Source organism: Chiloscyllium plagiosum, unplaced genomic scaffold (assembly GCF_037043375.1).
Source record: "Chiloscyllium plagiosum isolate Xiang-an unplaced genomic scaffold, Cpla_swu_hap1 HiC_scaffold_22, whole genome shotgun sequence".
Lineage (NCBI taxonomy): Eukaryota > Metazoa > Chordata > Chondrichthyes > Orectolobiformes > Hemiscylliidae > Chiloscyllium > Chiloscyllium plagiosum.
Window position 1 is genome coordinate 65,800,118 of NW_028270160.1, and position 17,735 is coordinate 65,817,852.

At 43.9% G+C, this 17,735-nt stretch overlaps 1 long non-coding RNA gene across 1 annotated transcript in view; it reads left to right on the plus strand.

Moving 5' to 3' along the window:
- Positions 1–3,175: 3,175 nt before the first annotated feature.
- The window catches only part of LOC148146022 (uncharacterized), a 30,916-nt gene continuing 16,356 nt past the window's right edge, over positions 3,176–17,735 (plus strand). Inside the window, exons 1-2 of the long non-coding RNA XR_015761021.1 lie at positions 3,176–3,310; positions 11,679–11,780. This is a non-coding gene — a long non-coding RNA (uncharacterized LOC148146022). The remainder of the gene's footprint in view (positions 3,311–11,678; positions 11,781–17,735) is intronic.

Here is a 17,735-nt window from a genome sequence, read left to right on the forward strand (position 1 = left end):
CACCCGGTCAAATGCTTACTCTGCATCTAAGGAAATCACCAACCCCTGAACCGATCGTTGCTGACAAATTTGGACCATATTCAGCAACCTTCTAGTATTATTAGACCACTTATAGCCCCTTATAAAGCCTATCTAGTCCTCTTTAACAATATGGGGCAACACTTTTTCCAATCTCAGCGCCAGGATCTTGGACAGAATCTTGAAATCTGAATTTAATAGAGAGATGGGCCTGTATGAGGCACAATCCTCAGGAACCTTCTCCTTCTTAAGAATTAAGGAAATATTAGCTTCTCTCAAAGATGGTGGTAGGCATTCATGCATATAGGAGTGATTGTACATCTCCAACATCGGCCCTGACAGAATCCCATATAAAACTCACTCGGGAGACCATCAGGGCCAGGCACTTTCCCACTCTGAAGTTGCCTAGCTGCCTCCTGTATTTCCTGAATTGTCAAGGGGGCATTGAGGATAGAGGCCTGCTCCCAAGGTTACCCCTGGGAGGTCCAGGTTCTTAAAAAAAGTCTCAATTTTAGCCCTCCTGTCCTCGCAAACTTCAGACTGATACAGTTCAGAGTAAAAGCTCCGAAAAGCCTCATTAATCTTTTTAGCATCGTATGTAAGGACCTCGGCGCTGTCTCTGATTGCAGTAATGGATTGGGGAGCACGCATTTTACTAGTCAGGTACGCTAAATACATCCCTGGCCTATCACCATATTCGAACAGCCTTTGTCTAGCAAAAGCAAGTTCTTGCTTTGTGTTTTGTGTCAGTATTGAATTCAAGGCAGCCCGGAGAGCCATGATCCACTGTAGCTTAGTCACCGAAGACAGCTTAGACACCGAATGTGCTGCCTCGGCGGCTTTCAACCACATCTCAAGTAGACGCTGCTGTTCTTCCTCCTGTTGTTTCTGGCTAGCCGAGTAGGAAAATAGCTAATCCCCTAGCAAAGGCCTTAGCAGTCTCTCATAGCATAGACGGACTACTAGCCATGCCTGAGTTGATAGTCAAGAATTCCTGAAACTCCTTCAAAAATTATTCCACAAATTTGGAATCCTTAAGGAAACAAGGGTCTAAACGCCAGTGCCACAAACTTAGCCCTTCACTCTTGGCCTTAACCTCCAAATATACTGCCGCGTGATTGGAGATAGCTATATTCCCAATTCTACAACCCATAATCGAATCCAGGAGGGCCGAGGGAGCCAGAAAGAGGTCAATCCTCGTGTGACATTTACGTGGGTTTGAAAAAAAGGTGAAGTCCCTGTCGGTTGGGTGAAGACCTCTCCAAATATCCATCAGCCCCAACTCCTCGCATAAGTCAACCACCTGCTTCACCTGTGAAGAAATAGTTGGGGGCCCACAAGGCAACCTGTCCACTGTCGGATCCACAAGACAATTAAAAACCCCCCCTATAATAATGTGCTGTGTTCCAAAAGCACTCAACTTAGAGAAAGCACTAATCAAAAATTTGAGGGGATGCGCCGGAGGACGCATTTAAAATGCCATATTCCTCCCCATGTATCAGGGCTTTAAGTATCACAAACTGTCCCTGTTCATCTTTCGCCTGCTCTAATAATGTGAACGGAAGACTTTTCTGAATAAGTACCGCCACTCCCCTACTTTTAGTAGTAAAGAATGAAAAGAATACCCAGTCATAACCCCCCTGTTGTAATTTCAGGTGTTCCCCATCATCAAGATGGGTTTCCTGCAACAAAGCAATGTCAACCCTTTCTCTCTTAAGGCTTGTAGTGGAAAATTAACAAATCTAACATTTACTGTGCTTTTCTAAATTTAATACTGTGCTGAACTTTGCAAACACTTTGCAGTCGAGGAGACAGCTTGTCTTTGTTTGAACTTTGTAAACATTCAAGCTAAGGGAAAACATAAGAACAGTATGTCCACAACAAGGGAATGAAAAAAATAACAAGTCTTCCCAGTCTTTGACCTTGAGAGCGTGATAAGAAGGGTATAAGAAAAGTATCTGAATTATGCTCAAGTGCCCTTACACAAGGCATCTTTGCCAAGTGTATTGGTCCCTCTGCATGCAGAGCTTAAATAATAATAAAGTTCTTTTTCTTTGCTCTTGCTAATAGTTGAGTCGAGTCAATTTAATTTCCACGACAGGCGAGAAAGCACTTTTTCCTTTTAACAGGCGAATTACTTCCCTTAATTTTCCAGGTGCACCACTTAATAAGACACTTAGCCATATCCCCTTTCAGAGACCCTTGAATTCCTCGGAGGGAGAACCCTGTTTACAAAGCACCGAGCACAAGTAAATAAAGACTCATAGAGCCGAAGAACTATATATGCAAAAACTACTCTATCATAACTATAAACGACTATTACTACCAAAAAACTACAAAGAAAACCAACTATAAAACTATAAATGGAAGACTCTTCCCCTGCCCATAGGGGGCACTCTACCCATCCCCTCCTTCACAGCTCCTTCAAACCCGGACTGTGCCCCAGCCTTCGGTCGGAAAAAAAACAAGGAGATGATCCTTAAATCAACAGAAAAAAGACCAAGTTAGGATGAGCACTCCACCCATCCCTGGCTTCATGTCACCCCTCCTTGCAACTAAAAGAGAAACAGAACAAACCAAAAAGGGTAGAGACAACAAAGAACATTCCACAAAATTTCCCATCAGAAAATCAAATTATTAAAAAAAGGATCAACTTATTCCAAGCTTTCTTCCCTCCTTTCTGAAAAAAGAAGTTATTAGGGAGAAAGAAAGGAATAAAAAAGGAAGGGAAAACATGGGGAAAGAAGGAAAAGAGAACAAACATTAACCATATTCTTCAGGCCAATCTGTCTATTTTAAAGCATCTACAAAGATTTTAGCTTTATCCGCTGTCAAATGTATAAACTGAGTCCTCATGGCTGAAGTGGAGCACTGCGGGGTATCTCATGGAGTATGGATGCCCAGGTTCCTCAGCCTCTTTTTAACTTCATCGAACTTCTTTCGAATTCCAGCTGCAGAGAAATCCTGGAAAAACAAGATTTTTGACCTCTTGTAAAGCAGTGCCTGCGGATCATTTCCCAGTAATCTAGAAGCTTCTATCACTTTTTGCTTGTCCTTGTTCGAGGTCGTCAAAATGGTTTCACAATCCCGCACCTCTTGCTCCAGCACCTGGATTTGACTGGATGAGGACTCCATCGCAGCTTCCGATGCCTTAGTTCGACGCTCCACCTCCTCCAGCCACTCCCCGAGGCCCTGGATCTCCTGATCATACTTCTGCAAAATGGAAGCGATAGGTTGGACCTGGGCACGAATCTCCCCATGGATCTCCTCAATTGCAGCCCCAACTTTCAAGGTAAGTCTCTACATCGCCGCAGCCAATTCCTGTGAGTCTGTCAGGTCCCTGGGTGGTTCAGGAGAGGCTGCTGCTGCAGTCTCTGGTGTGGTAGCTGCTGCAGGGGAGTGTCCTCCCTGCTGCTGTTTGCTCGCTTCTTTTCCCTTTGGCATCCTTCCCATTCCAAAATATGAACAAATATGTGTTCTGTAAGGTTTTAAACTAATAATTCCACCACATAAGTTGGCTAGGGATGACAAAAAGCACGAGTATGCCTTTGCTGTTAGGCAGAGCTGTCCACAGCAATTCTACAGAATCGCCGCCATCTTGTTGAGTCCAGAAACCCACACAGACACGGGGAGAATGTGCAAACTTCACGCAGTCACCTAAGGCGGGAATCGAGCTCGGGTTCCTGGTGCTGTGAGGCAGGAGTGCTAACCACTGAGCCAATGATGTGACAGAGCTTTCTGCAATACCCCCTGTGTCTATTCCCACCTCCTCTTTCCTCCATCCATCCCCAGCTGATAGCCAGACCCCCTTCATATTCCTAACCCCACCTGTCTTGGATGTTAGCTGCACAAGTCACCACTTTGGGCTCTATCTGAGCATTTTACAGAATCTGTGCCACCCTGTAGCACTGGTAGCAAATCAATAAATAACCTTCACACTGTTGGAAATGGAGGAGGAACAAGTGAAACATGAAGGGAGTTCAGAGAAAGGAGAGGGGAGTTTAGCGATCAGAGGTGTCAGGTAACAAAGGGATTGGGAATGGTTGTAGAGAAGACTTGGAGTAGATTCAGAGAAGGAACAGAATAAAACTGAGCTCTGACTGAAAGCATAACAATGAAAACTAAATTACAGACATCGGGGATGGGAGGAGGTTGAAGTGTCACAATGGAGGAAAGTGTTCATAGTCTGATGTTAATGAATTGTCCTGAAAGACTCGAAGCACTGTTCCTGCAGCTTACACTGGGCTTTGCTGGTACATTACAGCAGACACTGGACAGAAACGGGAGCTGGGAATTCAGATTTTGCAGAGAGCCAGCCCACCACTCTCTCTCTGTAACTCGAACCATAACTCCAGAAGCCACAGCGGGCTCTGAGCTCCTGTTCTCTGGGTGATTAGTCGACTGGATTATTGATCTAATGCAAAGTATCCATGACAACACCAACACATTGCAACTGAGACACTTCTGTTTTGAATAAAACACGAGTTTGGAAGACAATCTGAATAACTGGGAACTGCACACTAAACTATGGGCTGTTCCCGGCTGGGGGAGATTATACTGTTGTGGTTCTGTTCGCCGAGCTGGGAATTTGTGTTGCAGACGTTTCGTCCCCTGTCTAGGTGACATCCTCAGTGCTTGGGAGTCTCCTGTGAAGCACTTCTGTGATCTTTCCTCCGGCATTTATAGTGGTTTGAATCTGCTGCTTCCGGTTGTCAGTTCCAGCTGTCCGCTGCAGTGGCCGGTATATTGGGTCCAGGTCGATGTGCTTATTGATTGAATCTGTGGATGAGTGCCATGCCTCTAGGAATTCCCTGGCTGTTCTCTGTTTGGCTTGTCCTATAATAGTAGTGTTGTCCCAGTCAAACTCATGTTGCTTGTCATCTGCGTGTGTGGCTATTAAGGATAGCTGGTCATGTCGTTTCGTGGCTAGTTGGTGTTCATGGATGCGGATCGTTAGCTGTCTTCCTGTCTGTCCTATGTAGTGTTTTGTGCAGTCCTTGCATGGGATTTTGTACACTACGTTGGTTTTGCTCATGCTGGGTATCGGGTCCTTCATCCTGGTGAGTTGTTGTCTGAGTGTGGCTGTTGGTTTGTGTGCTGTTATGAGTCCTAGTGGTCGTAGTAGTCTGGCTGTCAGTTCAGAAATGTTCTTGATGTATGGTAAAGTGACTAGTCCTTTGGGTTGTGGCATGTCCTCATTCCATTGTCTTTCCCTTAGGCATCTGTTGATGAAATTGCAGGGGTATTCTTTTTTGGCGAATACATTGTAGAGGTGTTCTTCTTCCTCTTTTTGCAGTTCTGGTGTACTGCAGTGTGTTGTGGCCCTTTTGAATAGTGTCTTGATGCAACTTCTTTTGTGTGTGGAACTGACAACCGGAAGCGGCAGATTCAAACCACTACAAATGCCGGAGGAAAGATCACAGAAGCGCTTCACAGGAGGCTCCCAAGCACTGAGGATGTCACCTAGACAGGGGACAAAACGTCTGCAACACAAATTCCCAGCTCGGCGAACAGAACCACAACAACGAGCACCTGAGCTACAAATCTTCACACAAACTTTGAAGGTTATACTGTTTATCAATTGATATGAGAGTGTTCCTTGATTCCTGTGTTCTTTGAACATTAGGAAGTTATACTCCACTACTGAGACCCTATATGTGCCAGAGGTGACTCAGGGAAAACCTGTTGCCTCTGGTTCTTGATTCAAGACCCACCCTCCGGGGTTTAAACACAGAAATTAGAAGTTAACATCAGTTAGATAAATGTAGAAAACCCTGTAGCACTGCATTGAGGAAGTGTAGAGACAAAAGTTGCTGGAAAAGTTTGGCAGGTATGGCAGCGTCTCTGCAGAGAAATCAGTGTTAACATTTCGGGTCCGGTGACCCTTCCTTGGAACCTTAGCGAATGGCCTTTGAGAATTCACGTAACTTACATGGATGGACCATCACCCTGGGAATATAACCTCCTGATACTCTCAGAACACAGGGATCAGGGAACCCTCTGATATCAACTGGGAAACTTGGGTGAGCAACTCATAGGCTTAGACCTCTATTATCTGCAAGCAGAAGGCAGCTCACTACCACCTCATCAAGGACAATTAACGGGGAGCAATAATTGCTCGTCCACAACCCGTAAGTCAAAAAAGAAAAGGGAACTGAGGCACAAGGTCAAATTGATAAAAGTGGATTCTTTAGATTGGATCTCAGGAGAATGAAAGGCATGGAATATGCTCTGTGAATCAATGTTGACCAATGTCTGTGAATTGCTTGGTTCATTAGCCTCTGGAGAAGGAATGTGACAATAACCTGAATTAATCACATTTGGTCTTAGGAAATAATACTGAGGTTCACTGTAACTAATCAAATGGGGCCAAACCACTCCAGAAACAGCAGTGAGAAAGGACAACCCATGAGAATGAGGCCACAACTTAACCATTAGACCTTCAGTCTCAATTATTATGTCGTCCTTTTGTCTTACCCTCACTCCTTCCTTCAGAGTCAAATTTCATCTTGTTCGCAATTCACAATGCTCTCCTGTCTAGTTCTCTTGTTATTTTCTCTCCAAGGGTCTAGGTAGTGTCATGGCAATACCAAAGTAATCCAGTGTCTCTGACCAATAACATGCGAATGTGGGTTCAAACCTTACTGTGGCGGATGATTAACTTTAATTGAAAAATCTGGAATTAAAATCTAGCCTAAATGTTAGCACTGTTGATTGTCATAAAACCCACATAGTTGACGAATATCCTTTAGGGAAGGAAATCTGACGTCTTTATTCGGTCTCGTCTACATGTGATTCCAGACTTACAGCAATGCAGTTGACTCTAAACTGCCCTAAAAAGGTCAAGGACAGTTAGGGAGAGCAACAAATGTTGGACTTGCCATCTGTACAAACTAAAAACAATATGCCATTGTAAAGGGCCTCGTGTGTGTTTATCTGAGGCATCTTATTCTGTTCAAAATCCAGTTCTTCAAAGTGTTATATTTTCTGATCCTTTTCCTCACCATCAGCAGGAAGTGTGGGTAGGAGGAATATTGGTTTTTACTGAAATTGGATGTCCCCAGTCAGGGCCTCATGGTAGAAGTCACATGACCACAGTGCTAACAGGAGGCACCATTGTCCAGTGTTGCATTTCTCTTCCCAACAGCACACAACTGATCTTTTTGCTGTCACTCATTTGTTCTCTTGCTCAGTCTGTGAAAGGTGCTGTCAGTACAGTGACACGGGCGGCACGGTGGCACAGTGGTTAGCACTGCTGCCTCACAGCGCCAGAGACACGGGTTCAATTCCCGACTCAGGCGACTGTCTGTGTGGAGTTTGCACATTCTCCCTGTGTCTGCGTGGGTTTCCTCCGGGTGCTCCGGTTACCTCCCACAGTCCAAAAATGTGCAGGTTAGATGAATTTAGATTAGATTAGATTAGATTTTTTTTAGATTACATTACAGTGTGGAAACAGGCCCTTCGGCCCAACAAGTCCACACCGACCCACCGAAGCGCAACCCACCCATACCCCTAACCTAACACTACGGGCAATTTAGTATAGTCAATTCACCTGACCTGCACATCTTTGGACTTCTTTGGCCATGCTAAATTGCCCGTAGTGTTAGGTGCAGGGGTAAATGTAGGGGAATGGGTATGGGTGGGTGCGCTTCGGCGGGTCGGTGTGGACTTGTTGGGCCGAAGGGCCTGTTTCCACACTGTAAGTAATCTAATCTAAGTCATCTAATCTAATCAGTACTGTGCCACATCTGAAGGGCAGTTCCAATGTTTAAAAGCTGAGCTGAAGTAAAGACCTTGAGGAAATGTTATGTCTCAATGAGATGGTGCACTGAAAATCAAGGTCCTGTAGACCTAGAGTCATCACAAAAGTTCAACATTCAACAAAAATTCACAGAATTCCCCAATGTACCTCTCTTTTAGAGTTAGTTGACAGAAAGCATGGATCAGAATTTTGTACCTAACAAGAATTACTATTGCATGTCTTGATTTGGAGATGCCGGTGTTGAACTGGGGTGTACAAAGTTAAAAATCACGCACCAGATTATAGTCCAACAGGTTTATTTGGAAGCACTAGCTTTTGGAGCACTGCTCCTTCATCAGGTGGTTGTGGAGTATATGATCGAAGGACACTGAATTTATAGCAAAGGTTTACAGTGTGACGTAACTGAAATTATATATTGAAAAAGACCTGGATTGTTTGTTAAGACTGTCATCTTTTGGAATGGGCATGTTGGTTTCGGTTCTTTCATAATTAAATCCCAGAACTTAAAGTTACATTCTCAAGTGAACTTTAACAATGGGTGCCATGTTAGCCCAGATAATGTATTGAAGGTATGAGGTGCCCTGTGTGAGGCTGTCTGTGCCCCAATGTTCAGACTGATTCTAATCTAAAAATGGGATTTACAGAATCTTACATGGATTCATGCAGTTTTTGAGCAAAATAACATGGAATTCTGCAAGTACAAATTCACCCCACAAACTTATATATATGTGCGTGTGTGTGTGTGTATGGGCATATGCGGGGTGGGGGTGGGGGTGGGGGGGTGGGTGTGGAGAGGGGGAGGGGTATGAGTGTCTGTGAGAGAGTGTGTGTATGTGTGTGCGTGTGAGTGTAAAGGGGTGCCTGTGAGAGGGTGCGTGTCTAAGTGTGGGAGTCTATGTGTGAGTGTATGAGAGAGAGCTTGTGTATGAGAGAGGGTCTGCGTGAGTGTATGGGTCTGTAGGATTGTGTGTCTGTCTGTCTGTCTGTAAGTGTATGTGTGTGTGTAGTGCAGTCAGGTCACCTGTAGTGTGACATGAACCCAAGGTCCTAGTTGAAGCCTCACACCATGTCACACCACAGGTCACCCCACTGCACTACACACAGACACAGACACACACACTCTTACAGACCCATACACTCAGGTAGACCTTCTCTCATACACAAGCTCTCTCTCATACGCTCAAACAAACACCTCCACACTCACACACGCACCCTCTCACAGATGTATACCCAATTACACTCACACTCACACACATACACACACTCTCTCACAGACACTCATACCCCCACCCCATGCGCACACACCCACATGCACACATGCATATATAAGTTTTTGGGGTGAATTTGTACTTGCAGAATTCCATTTTTTTTGCTCAAACTGCATGAATCCATGAAAGATTCTGTAAATCCCCTTTTTATATTAGAATCAGTCTGAACACTGGGGCACAGACAGCCTCACACAGGGCACCTCACACCACCTGGCCAACATGGCACTTATTGTAAAAGTTCACTTGAGAATGTAACTCTAAGTTCTGTGATTTATATGAAAGAGCTGAAACCAACTTGTCCATTCTAAAAGATGAGAGACTTACCAAACAATCCAGGTCTTTTTCAACATATAATTTCAGTTACATCACACTGTAAACCTTTGCTATAAATTCTGTGTCCTATGATCTTATACTCCGCAACCACCTGATGAAGGAGCGTTGCTCCGAAAGCTAGTGTTTCCAAATAAACCTGTTGGACTATAACCTGGTGTTGTGTGATTTTAAACTTATTACATATCTGATTTACTGGGACTAGTTTTCCACTATTAATGAGACATGGGTTCATGAGATGTGGTTTATTGTCATTGAAACACAAGATATATACATACATTTCTACAAAATCCATTGTTACCTCTAACTTCCAGAGTAAACTTAAATCACACTGGGGCACAGACAGCCTCACACAGGGCACCTCACACCACCTGGCCAACATGGCACTTATTGTAAAAGTTCACTTGAGAATGTAACTCTAAGTTCTGTGATTTATATGAAAGAGCTGAAACCAACTTGTCCATTCTAAAAGATGAGAGACTTAACAAACACCCTATGTCCTTACAGTGGCTTAAAATCTGCTTGCAAGTATGTTACGAAATGGGTACCCCCCTCCTCCCCAGCATAATTTAAACCAACAACACAAAAAGATTTACCCTGTGCAGTAATCTATGAAAAGTCGAGAGGGCAAGACTATATGGACTTCAGTAAGGCGTTCGACAAGATTCCCCATGGGAGACTGGTTAGCAAGGTTAGATCTCACGGAATACAGGGAGAACTAGCCACTTGGATACAGAACTGGCTCAAAGATAGAAGACAGAGGGTGGTGGTGGAGGGTTGTTTTTCAGACTGGAGGCCTGTGACCAGTTGAGTGCCACAAGGATTGGTGCTGGGCCCTCTACTTTTTGTCATTTACACAAATGATTTGGATGCGAGCATAAGAGGTACAATTAGTAAGTTTGCAGATGACACCAAAATTGGAGGTGTAGTGGACAGCGATGAGGGTTACCTCAGATTACAACAGAATCTGGACCAGATGGGCCAATGGGCTGAGAAGTGGCAGATGGAGTTTAATTCAGATAAATGCGAGGTGCTGCATTTTGGGAAAGCAAATCTTAGCAGGACTTATACACTTAATGGTCCTAGGGAGTGTTGCTGTACAAAGAGACCTTAGAGTGCAGGTTCATAGCTCCTTGAAAGTGGAGTCGCAGGTAGATAGGATAGTGAAGAAGGCATTTGGTATGCTTTCCTTTGGTCAGAGTATTGAGTACAGGAGTTGGGAGGTCATGTTACGGCTGTACAGGACATTGGTTAGGCCACTGTTGGAATATTGCATGCAATTCTGGTCTTCCTATGGGAAAGATGTTGTGAAACTTGAAAGAGTTCAGAAAAGATTTACAAGGATGTTGCCAGGGTTGGAGGATCTGAGCTACAGGGAGATGCTGAACAGGCTGGGGCTGTTTTCCCTGGAGTGTCAGAGGCTGAGGGGTGACCTTATAGAGGTTTACAAAATCATGAGGGGCATGGATAGGATAAATAGACAAAGTCTTTTCCCTGGGGTCAGGCAGTCCAGAACTAGAGGGCATAGGTTTAGGGTGAGAGGAGAAAGATATAAAAGAGACCGAAGGGGCAACTTTTTCATGCAGAGGGTGGTACGTGTATGGAATGAGCTGCCAGAGGAAGTGGTGGAGGCTGGTACAATTGCAACATTTAAGAGGCATTTGGATGGGTATATGAATAGGAAGGGTTTGGAGAGATATGGGCCGGGTGCTGGCAGGTGGGACTAGATTGGGTTGGGATATCTGGTCGGCATGGAGGGGTTGGACCGAAGGGTCTGTTTCCCTGTTGTACATATCTGTGACTCTATAACTATCCAAAAGGTCATTATTTAAAGTAAAAATTTGCAACTTTATTTCTTAAAGTCTAACAGAAAATAATTAACTAACAACTATTTACAACTCCTTTCTCTAACCTTCCCCTTCTACAATACTAATCCGATAAAACCCCTGATTAAGAATTACCAGAAATTCAAATTTCAAAACCAGCCAGCTGTCAAATCTTCTCTTTATACCTTCCTCTGTTTTATTTTCTTCTTCTTAGGGATTATGTTTCACAGGTCGCTGATAGATAAAGGTACCTTTCAGAGAGCTATTCTGTAGGCAGTCTGTATGTGTGATGGCTTTGCAGTTCTCCCCCCAACTGTTCAATTTTTCCTGGTCTTATATACCCCCAAAACATCAGATTGTGTCATTGACTTTTAATATTGCAAATATACTAAATTCAAACTTGATTGGAGTTTGGTATTTTTCAGGGTATAGTTTAAGCTGATTGGCCTAATTTGCATTTATTTCTGTCTCCAGGCAACCAGCTACACTAGCCTTTGGACCAAAAGGTTACATTGTATCTTGTTCAGAACACTTGATGCTGTCAGATAGTTACGCTAGCTGTTAACTTTCTTAAAGGTACAGTATACCCACATCTTCATAACCAATGCAAAGCAGATGTGTTCAGGGATTTGTAAGTGAGGTGCATTAGTCAGGGGGAAATGTAGAATAGTAGGATGGGGGAATGGATCTAGGTGGGTTACTCCTTGGAGGGTCAATATGGACTTGTTGGGTCAAATGGCCTATTTCCACACTGTAGGGATTCTATAAAGATGGTAAATAAGTTGATACCACCCCGGTTATAGCAGCTGAACTGAGGGTGAGTCTGTTCTCCTTGCTCCCAAGGTTCCTACCTCTTGGGCTGACATTGTTTCTGGAGTGTCAGCCCCTCTGATTTGAGTGGGCCCTTTAAGTATTGTTCTCTGGTTCATCCCAAAATACAATGACTTACTATTTACTATGTCAACATGATAACCAACATGCAGGTTCCTCTTATATAATTACAATGACACAATCCTAATGAGGAAGGGCTCATGCCCGAAACGTCGATTCTCCTGCTCCTTGGATGCTGCCTGACCTGCTGCGCTTTTCCAGCAACACATTTTCAGCACAATCCTAATGACACAATATTATCTACGTAAATCAGTTCCTCCATGTGGATGAATTTCTGTCCCAGGAAAAGGCGTTACAAAAGACCGTATAGGATAATGTAATCTCCCCATTTATTGAGCTGACTCTCAGCTGTCTCAAAAGCAGTTCTACTGAAATTCTGATCTGTTGTTCCATTCGAAACTGCACAGCATTATCTCATCAACGTCTATTCAATATAGTCAATCAAGGTAAATGGCTCGCATTTCTGTCTGACTTGATTCAATTTGACAGTGAATTCTGCAGGTCTCCTGGCTATCTATCTTGGCTGAGAAAATGAGGACTGCAGAAGCTGGAGATCAGAGCTGAAAATGTGTTGCTGGAAAAGCGCAGCAGGTCAGGCAGCATCCAAGGAGCAGGAGAATCGACGTTTCGGGCATGAGCCCTTCCTCATTAGGATTGTGTCATTGTAATTATATAAGAGGAACCTGCATGTTGGTTATCATGTTGACATAGTAAATAGTAAGTCATTGTATTTTGGGATGAACCAGAGAACAATACTTAAAGGGCCCACTCAAATCAGAGGGGCTGACACTCCAGAAACAATGTCAGCCCAAGAGGTAGGAACCTTGGGAGCAAGGAGAACAGACTCACCCTCAGTTCAGCTGCTATAACCGGGGTGGTATCAACTTATTTACCATCTTTATAGAATCCCTACAGTGTGGAAATAGGCCATTTGACCCAACAAGTCCATATTGACCCTCCAAGGAGTAACCCACCTAGATCCATTCCCCCATCCTACTATTCTACATTTCCCCCTGACTAATGCACCTCACTTACAAATCCCTGAACACATCTGCTTTGCATTGGTTATGAAGATGTGGGTATACTGTACCTTTAAGAAAGTTAACAGCTAGCGTAACTATCTGACAGCATCAAGTGTTCTGAACAAGATACAATGTAACCTTTTGGTCCAAAGGCTAGTGTAGCTGGTTGCCTGGAGACAGAAATAAATGCAAATTAGGCCAATCAACTTAAACTATACCCTTTCGGGCATAAGCCTATCTATCTTGGTTCCCTTCCCAGCATGCTGTTCAGTTGGCCAATTTTCCCCACATACCATTCAGTTGGCTAATGCTGCTTTCATTGCCCTAGATGAGCTGTTGTTTTATTTAGATGGGACATTCCACTACTATCGCTATTTATTACCAATAGACTCTAGTCACAGAAAAACAATTATGAACTGTTGACATGAACTATACCAATTAAACTGTAACTACCCTGTAACTGTAACAGCATGGTTTTGTGAAGGGCAGGTCATGCCTCACAAACCTTATTGAATTCTTTGAAAAGGTGACTAAGGAGGTAGACGAGGGTAAAGCGGTAGATGTGGTGTATATGGATTTTAGTAAGGCGTTTGATAAGGTTCCCCATGGTAGGCTACTGCAAAAAATACGGAGGTATGGCATTTTGGGTGAGTTGGAGGTTTGGATTAGGAATTGGCTGGCTGGAAGAAGACAGAGGGTAGTAGTTGATGGTAAAGGTTCATCTTGGAGTGCAGTTACTAGCGGTGTTCCGCAAGGATCTGTTTTGGGACCATTGCTGTTTGTCATTTTTATAAATGATCTGGAGGAGGGGCTAGAAGGTTGGGTGAGCAAGTTTGCAGATGATACGAAAGTCGGTGGAGTTGTTGACAGTGAGGAAGGATGTGTCAGGTTACAGCGGGATATAGATAAGTTGCAGAGCTGGGCAGAAAGGTGGCAAATGGAGTTCAATGTAGGTAAGTGTGAGGTGATTCACTTTGGTAAGAGTAACAAAAAGATTGGGTACTGGGCTAATGGTCGGATACTTAGTAGTGTGGATGAGCAGAGAGATCTTAGTGTCCATGTACACAGATCTCTGAAAGTTGCCACCCAGGTAAATAGTGCGGTGAAGAAGGCATATGGCGTACTGGCTTTTATTGGTAGAGGAATTGAGTTCCGGAGCCCTGAGGTCATGTTGCAGTTGTATAAGACTCTGGTACGGCCGCATCTGGAGTATTGTGTGCAGTTTTGGTCGCCATACTATAAGAAGGATGTGGAGGCACTGGAACGGGTGCAGAGGAGGTTTACCAGGATGTTGCCTGGTATGGTAGGAAGATCGTATGAGGAAAGGCTGAGGCACTTGGGGCTGTTTTCATTGGAGAAAAGAAGGTTTAGGGGTGACTTGATAGAGGTGTACAAGATGATTAGGGGTTTAGATAGGGTTGATCATGAGAACCTTTTTCCACATATGGAGTCAGCTATTACGAGGGGGCATAGCTTTAAATTAAGGGGTGGTAGGTATAGGACAGATGTTAGGGGTAGATTCTTTACTCAGCGAGTCGTGAGTTCATGGAATGCCCTGCCAGTAGCAGTGGTGGACTCTCCCTCTTTATGGGCATTTAAACGGGCATTGGATAGGCATATGGAGGACAGTGGGCTAGTGTAGGTTAGGTGGGCTTGGATCGGCGCAACATCGAGGGCCAAAGGGCCTGTACTGCGCTGTATTTTTCTATGTTCTATGTTCTAACTCACTGATTAACTCCCTCACCACACACACACACACACACACATAGAGACAGTGAAAAAAAAGGGGCGTGATGGGCAAAGGGAAGGCAGTTCAGTGGCCCCTGACCACAGGGTTCAATGAGACAGTCCATTGGCTGGTTCACATTTACAAAGTCTCTGGCTTACCGGTTAGGAGATACAGCAATATGTGAGGGAAAATGTAAACTGGCTTTCTACAGATTTAAGATGGTTTTTGATGCAAAGCAAAAGCACCACTCCCTTCTTTCCAGATTGCTTCTCATTCCAATATTTACACACCTAAGCTGTTCAGGTACCTTGAAGCAAATCACATAATTGTTGGTTGGCAGGAAATTTTTCTCATTGATAGGTGGTGACTAGTCCGCAGACCAATCAGCTATTTATTGCTGGCCCAAATCTTTATTTGTACATAATCCCATGGCTTCAATTTATTTGTAACCAGAGTGCTTGAGCCAGCACCGTGTAAACAGCACTTTCAATTAGCATCTTTTTCCTTGCTTTAAAAAAGTGCAGTAATCCTTCAACAATCCTTTTTAAACAGTTCTTTTCCCACATCAGTCCACAATCAAATAATAATTAAATACCTGGTATCCTTCTCAACCACTCAGGACATACAATTGTGCTTATACACACTCACTTGTACACATGCATACACACACATGCAGTCGCACACATGAACAGATGCACTCACACAATCACAAACAAACACAGACACATGCATTCACATACACACATGCACACTTCACACAGGTACAGACGTACACACATATGCAAACAGACATGCACTCACACACAGATACATTCACGCAAACAATCACACAGAGACATACACACACTCAGACACAAATACACACACACAGATGCACAGTCACTCACAGGCACACACACACTTGCACACTCAGACACACACTCTCATGCATTCACACACATGCAAAGACATACACATGCTCATACAAGAACACTCACATGCCCACTCACACATATTATCTATGCAGTTATGGTCTCACACATAGACACACGCACATGGACAGATATACATATAGATACACTCACACAGGCACACAAATACTGACAGACACACATACATAGGCCCACAGACACTCCTACAAACATATATACACTCTCATGGACATGCACATACAAATATATACTATCACAGAGGCACACACACAGAAACACATTCACTGGCGCACACTGTCACGGATACACTCCAATGCAGATTCTATCACACATAGCCATACACCCACAGGACAGTGTGTGTGAAATGGCGTCTGTGCCAATGTGTGTGAGGGATCTGACACTATTAGTAAAAGCGGAGACAGTGAAGGCAATTGATAATGTGAAGATTAAGGGAGTGGGAGGTGCTCTGTGTCTGCCTCTGTGATAGGCACACGAAACATTCATGAATGCACCATCTCAATCACACTCTCTTGGATGCACATTCACACACAAACAGCCTCTTACACACATATTCACAGACACATGCAGGCTCAGCCACTCGGCACATTCACAGACATACAAAATCACACTTTCACAGGCATCATCTCTCACATGAACCACTACAATCATACACCCACACAGATAGACACATGCAAACACACATACACACACAGATGTACACCTTCATGGACATTCTCCTATGGACACAATAACACACAGACACTCTCACATACAGACATACACTCACACACAGTCTACATCTGGTCGCATAGACACACTGGTATACATGTACATATATACACACATGAAATCACAGTCTCAAACACAGAGTGAATTGAGTGGAAAGAGTGGGCTTAAAGTGGTGGGTGGGGGGAAGGGGAAGGACTGGGACATTTGGCCTTGCATCTTCAGGTGACCATCCTCCAAGGTGGTCTTCGGGACAAGCAACAATGCAGTGTGGCTGAGCAGAAGCTGATAGCAAAGTTCGGTACCCATGGGAATGGCCTCAACTGGGGCCTTGGGTTCATGTCACACTACAGGTGACCCCACTGCATGGTAGACACACACATACACATACACACACACACCCTTCTACATACTCTCACACCCACGCAAACCGTCCCTCACATACAAGCTCTCTTTCATATGTAAGCACATACACTTCCTGCGCTTGCACCAACACACACACCATCTCACACATACCTCATTATACTCACACACACACTTCACCAAGCCTACACACACATATATACACACACAAACCCGATCATGATTCGGAGATGCCGGTGTTGGACTGGGGTGTACAAAGTTACAAATCACACAACACCAGGTTATTGTCCAACAGGTTTAATTGGAAGCACTAGCTTTCGGAGCGCCGCTCCTTCATCAGGTGGTTGTGGAGGATACAATTGTAAGACACAGAATTTATAGCAAACGTTTACAGTGTGATGTAACTAAAATTATACATTGGAAAATACCTTGATTGTTGAGTGTCTCACCTGTTAGAATGACCATGATAGTTTCACTTCTTTCATGTGTAAATTACAAAACTTTTTTTAAAAATTACATTCTCAGGTTAACTGTAACAATTGGTGTCAGCCAGATAAGATGTTAAGATCTTGAAGGTGTTATCCCCCTGTGTTCTCTGTCTGTGCTATAGTGTTTAGACTGATTCTAATCTAAACAGTGAGTTAACAGTCTTACATGGATTCATGCAGTTTTTGAGCAAAGTACAACATAACTCTGCAAGTACAAATTCACCCCACAAACGTATATGTGTATGTGTGCATGTGGGTTTTTGTGTGTGCGTGTGTGTCTGTCTGTCTATCTGGGGTGGGGGTTGTGAGTGTGAGAGAGAGTGTATATATATGTGTATGTGAGTGTAAAGTGTCTAAGTCTGTGAAAGAATGCATGTGTGTGTGTGTCTGTAGGAATGTGT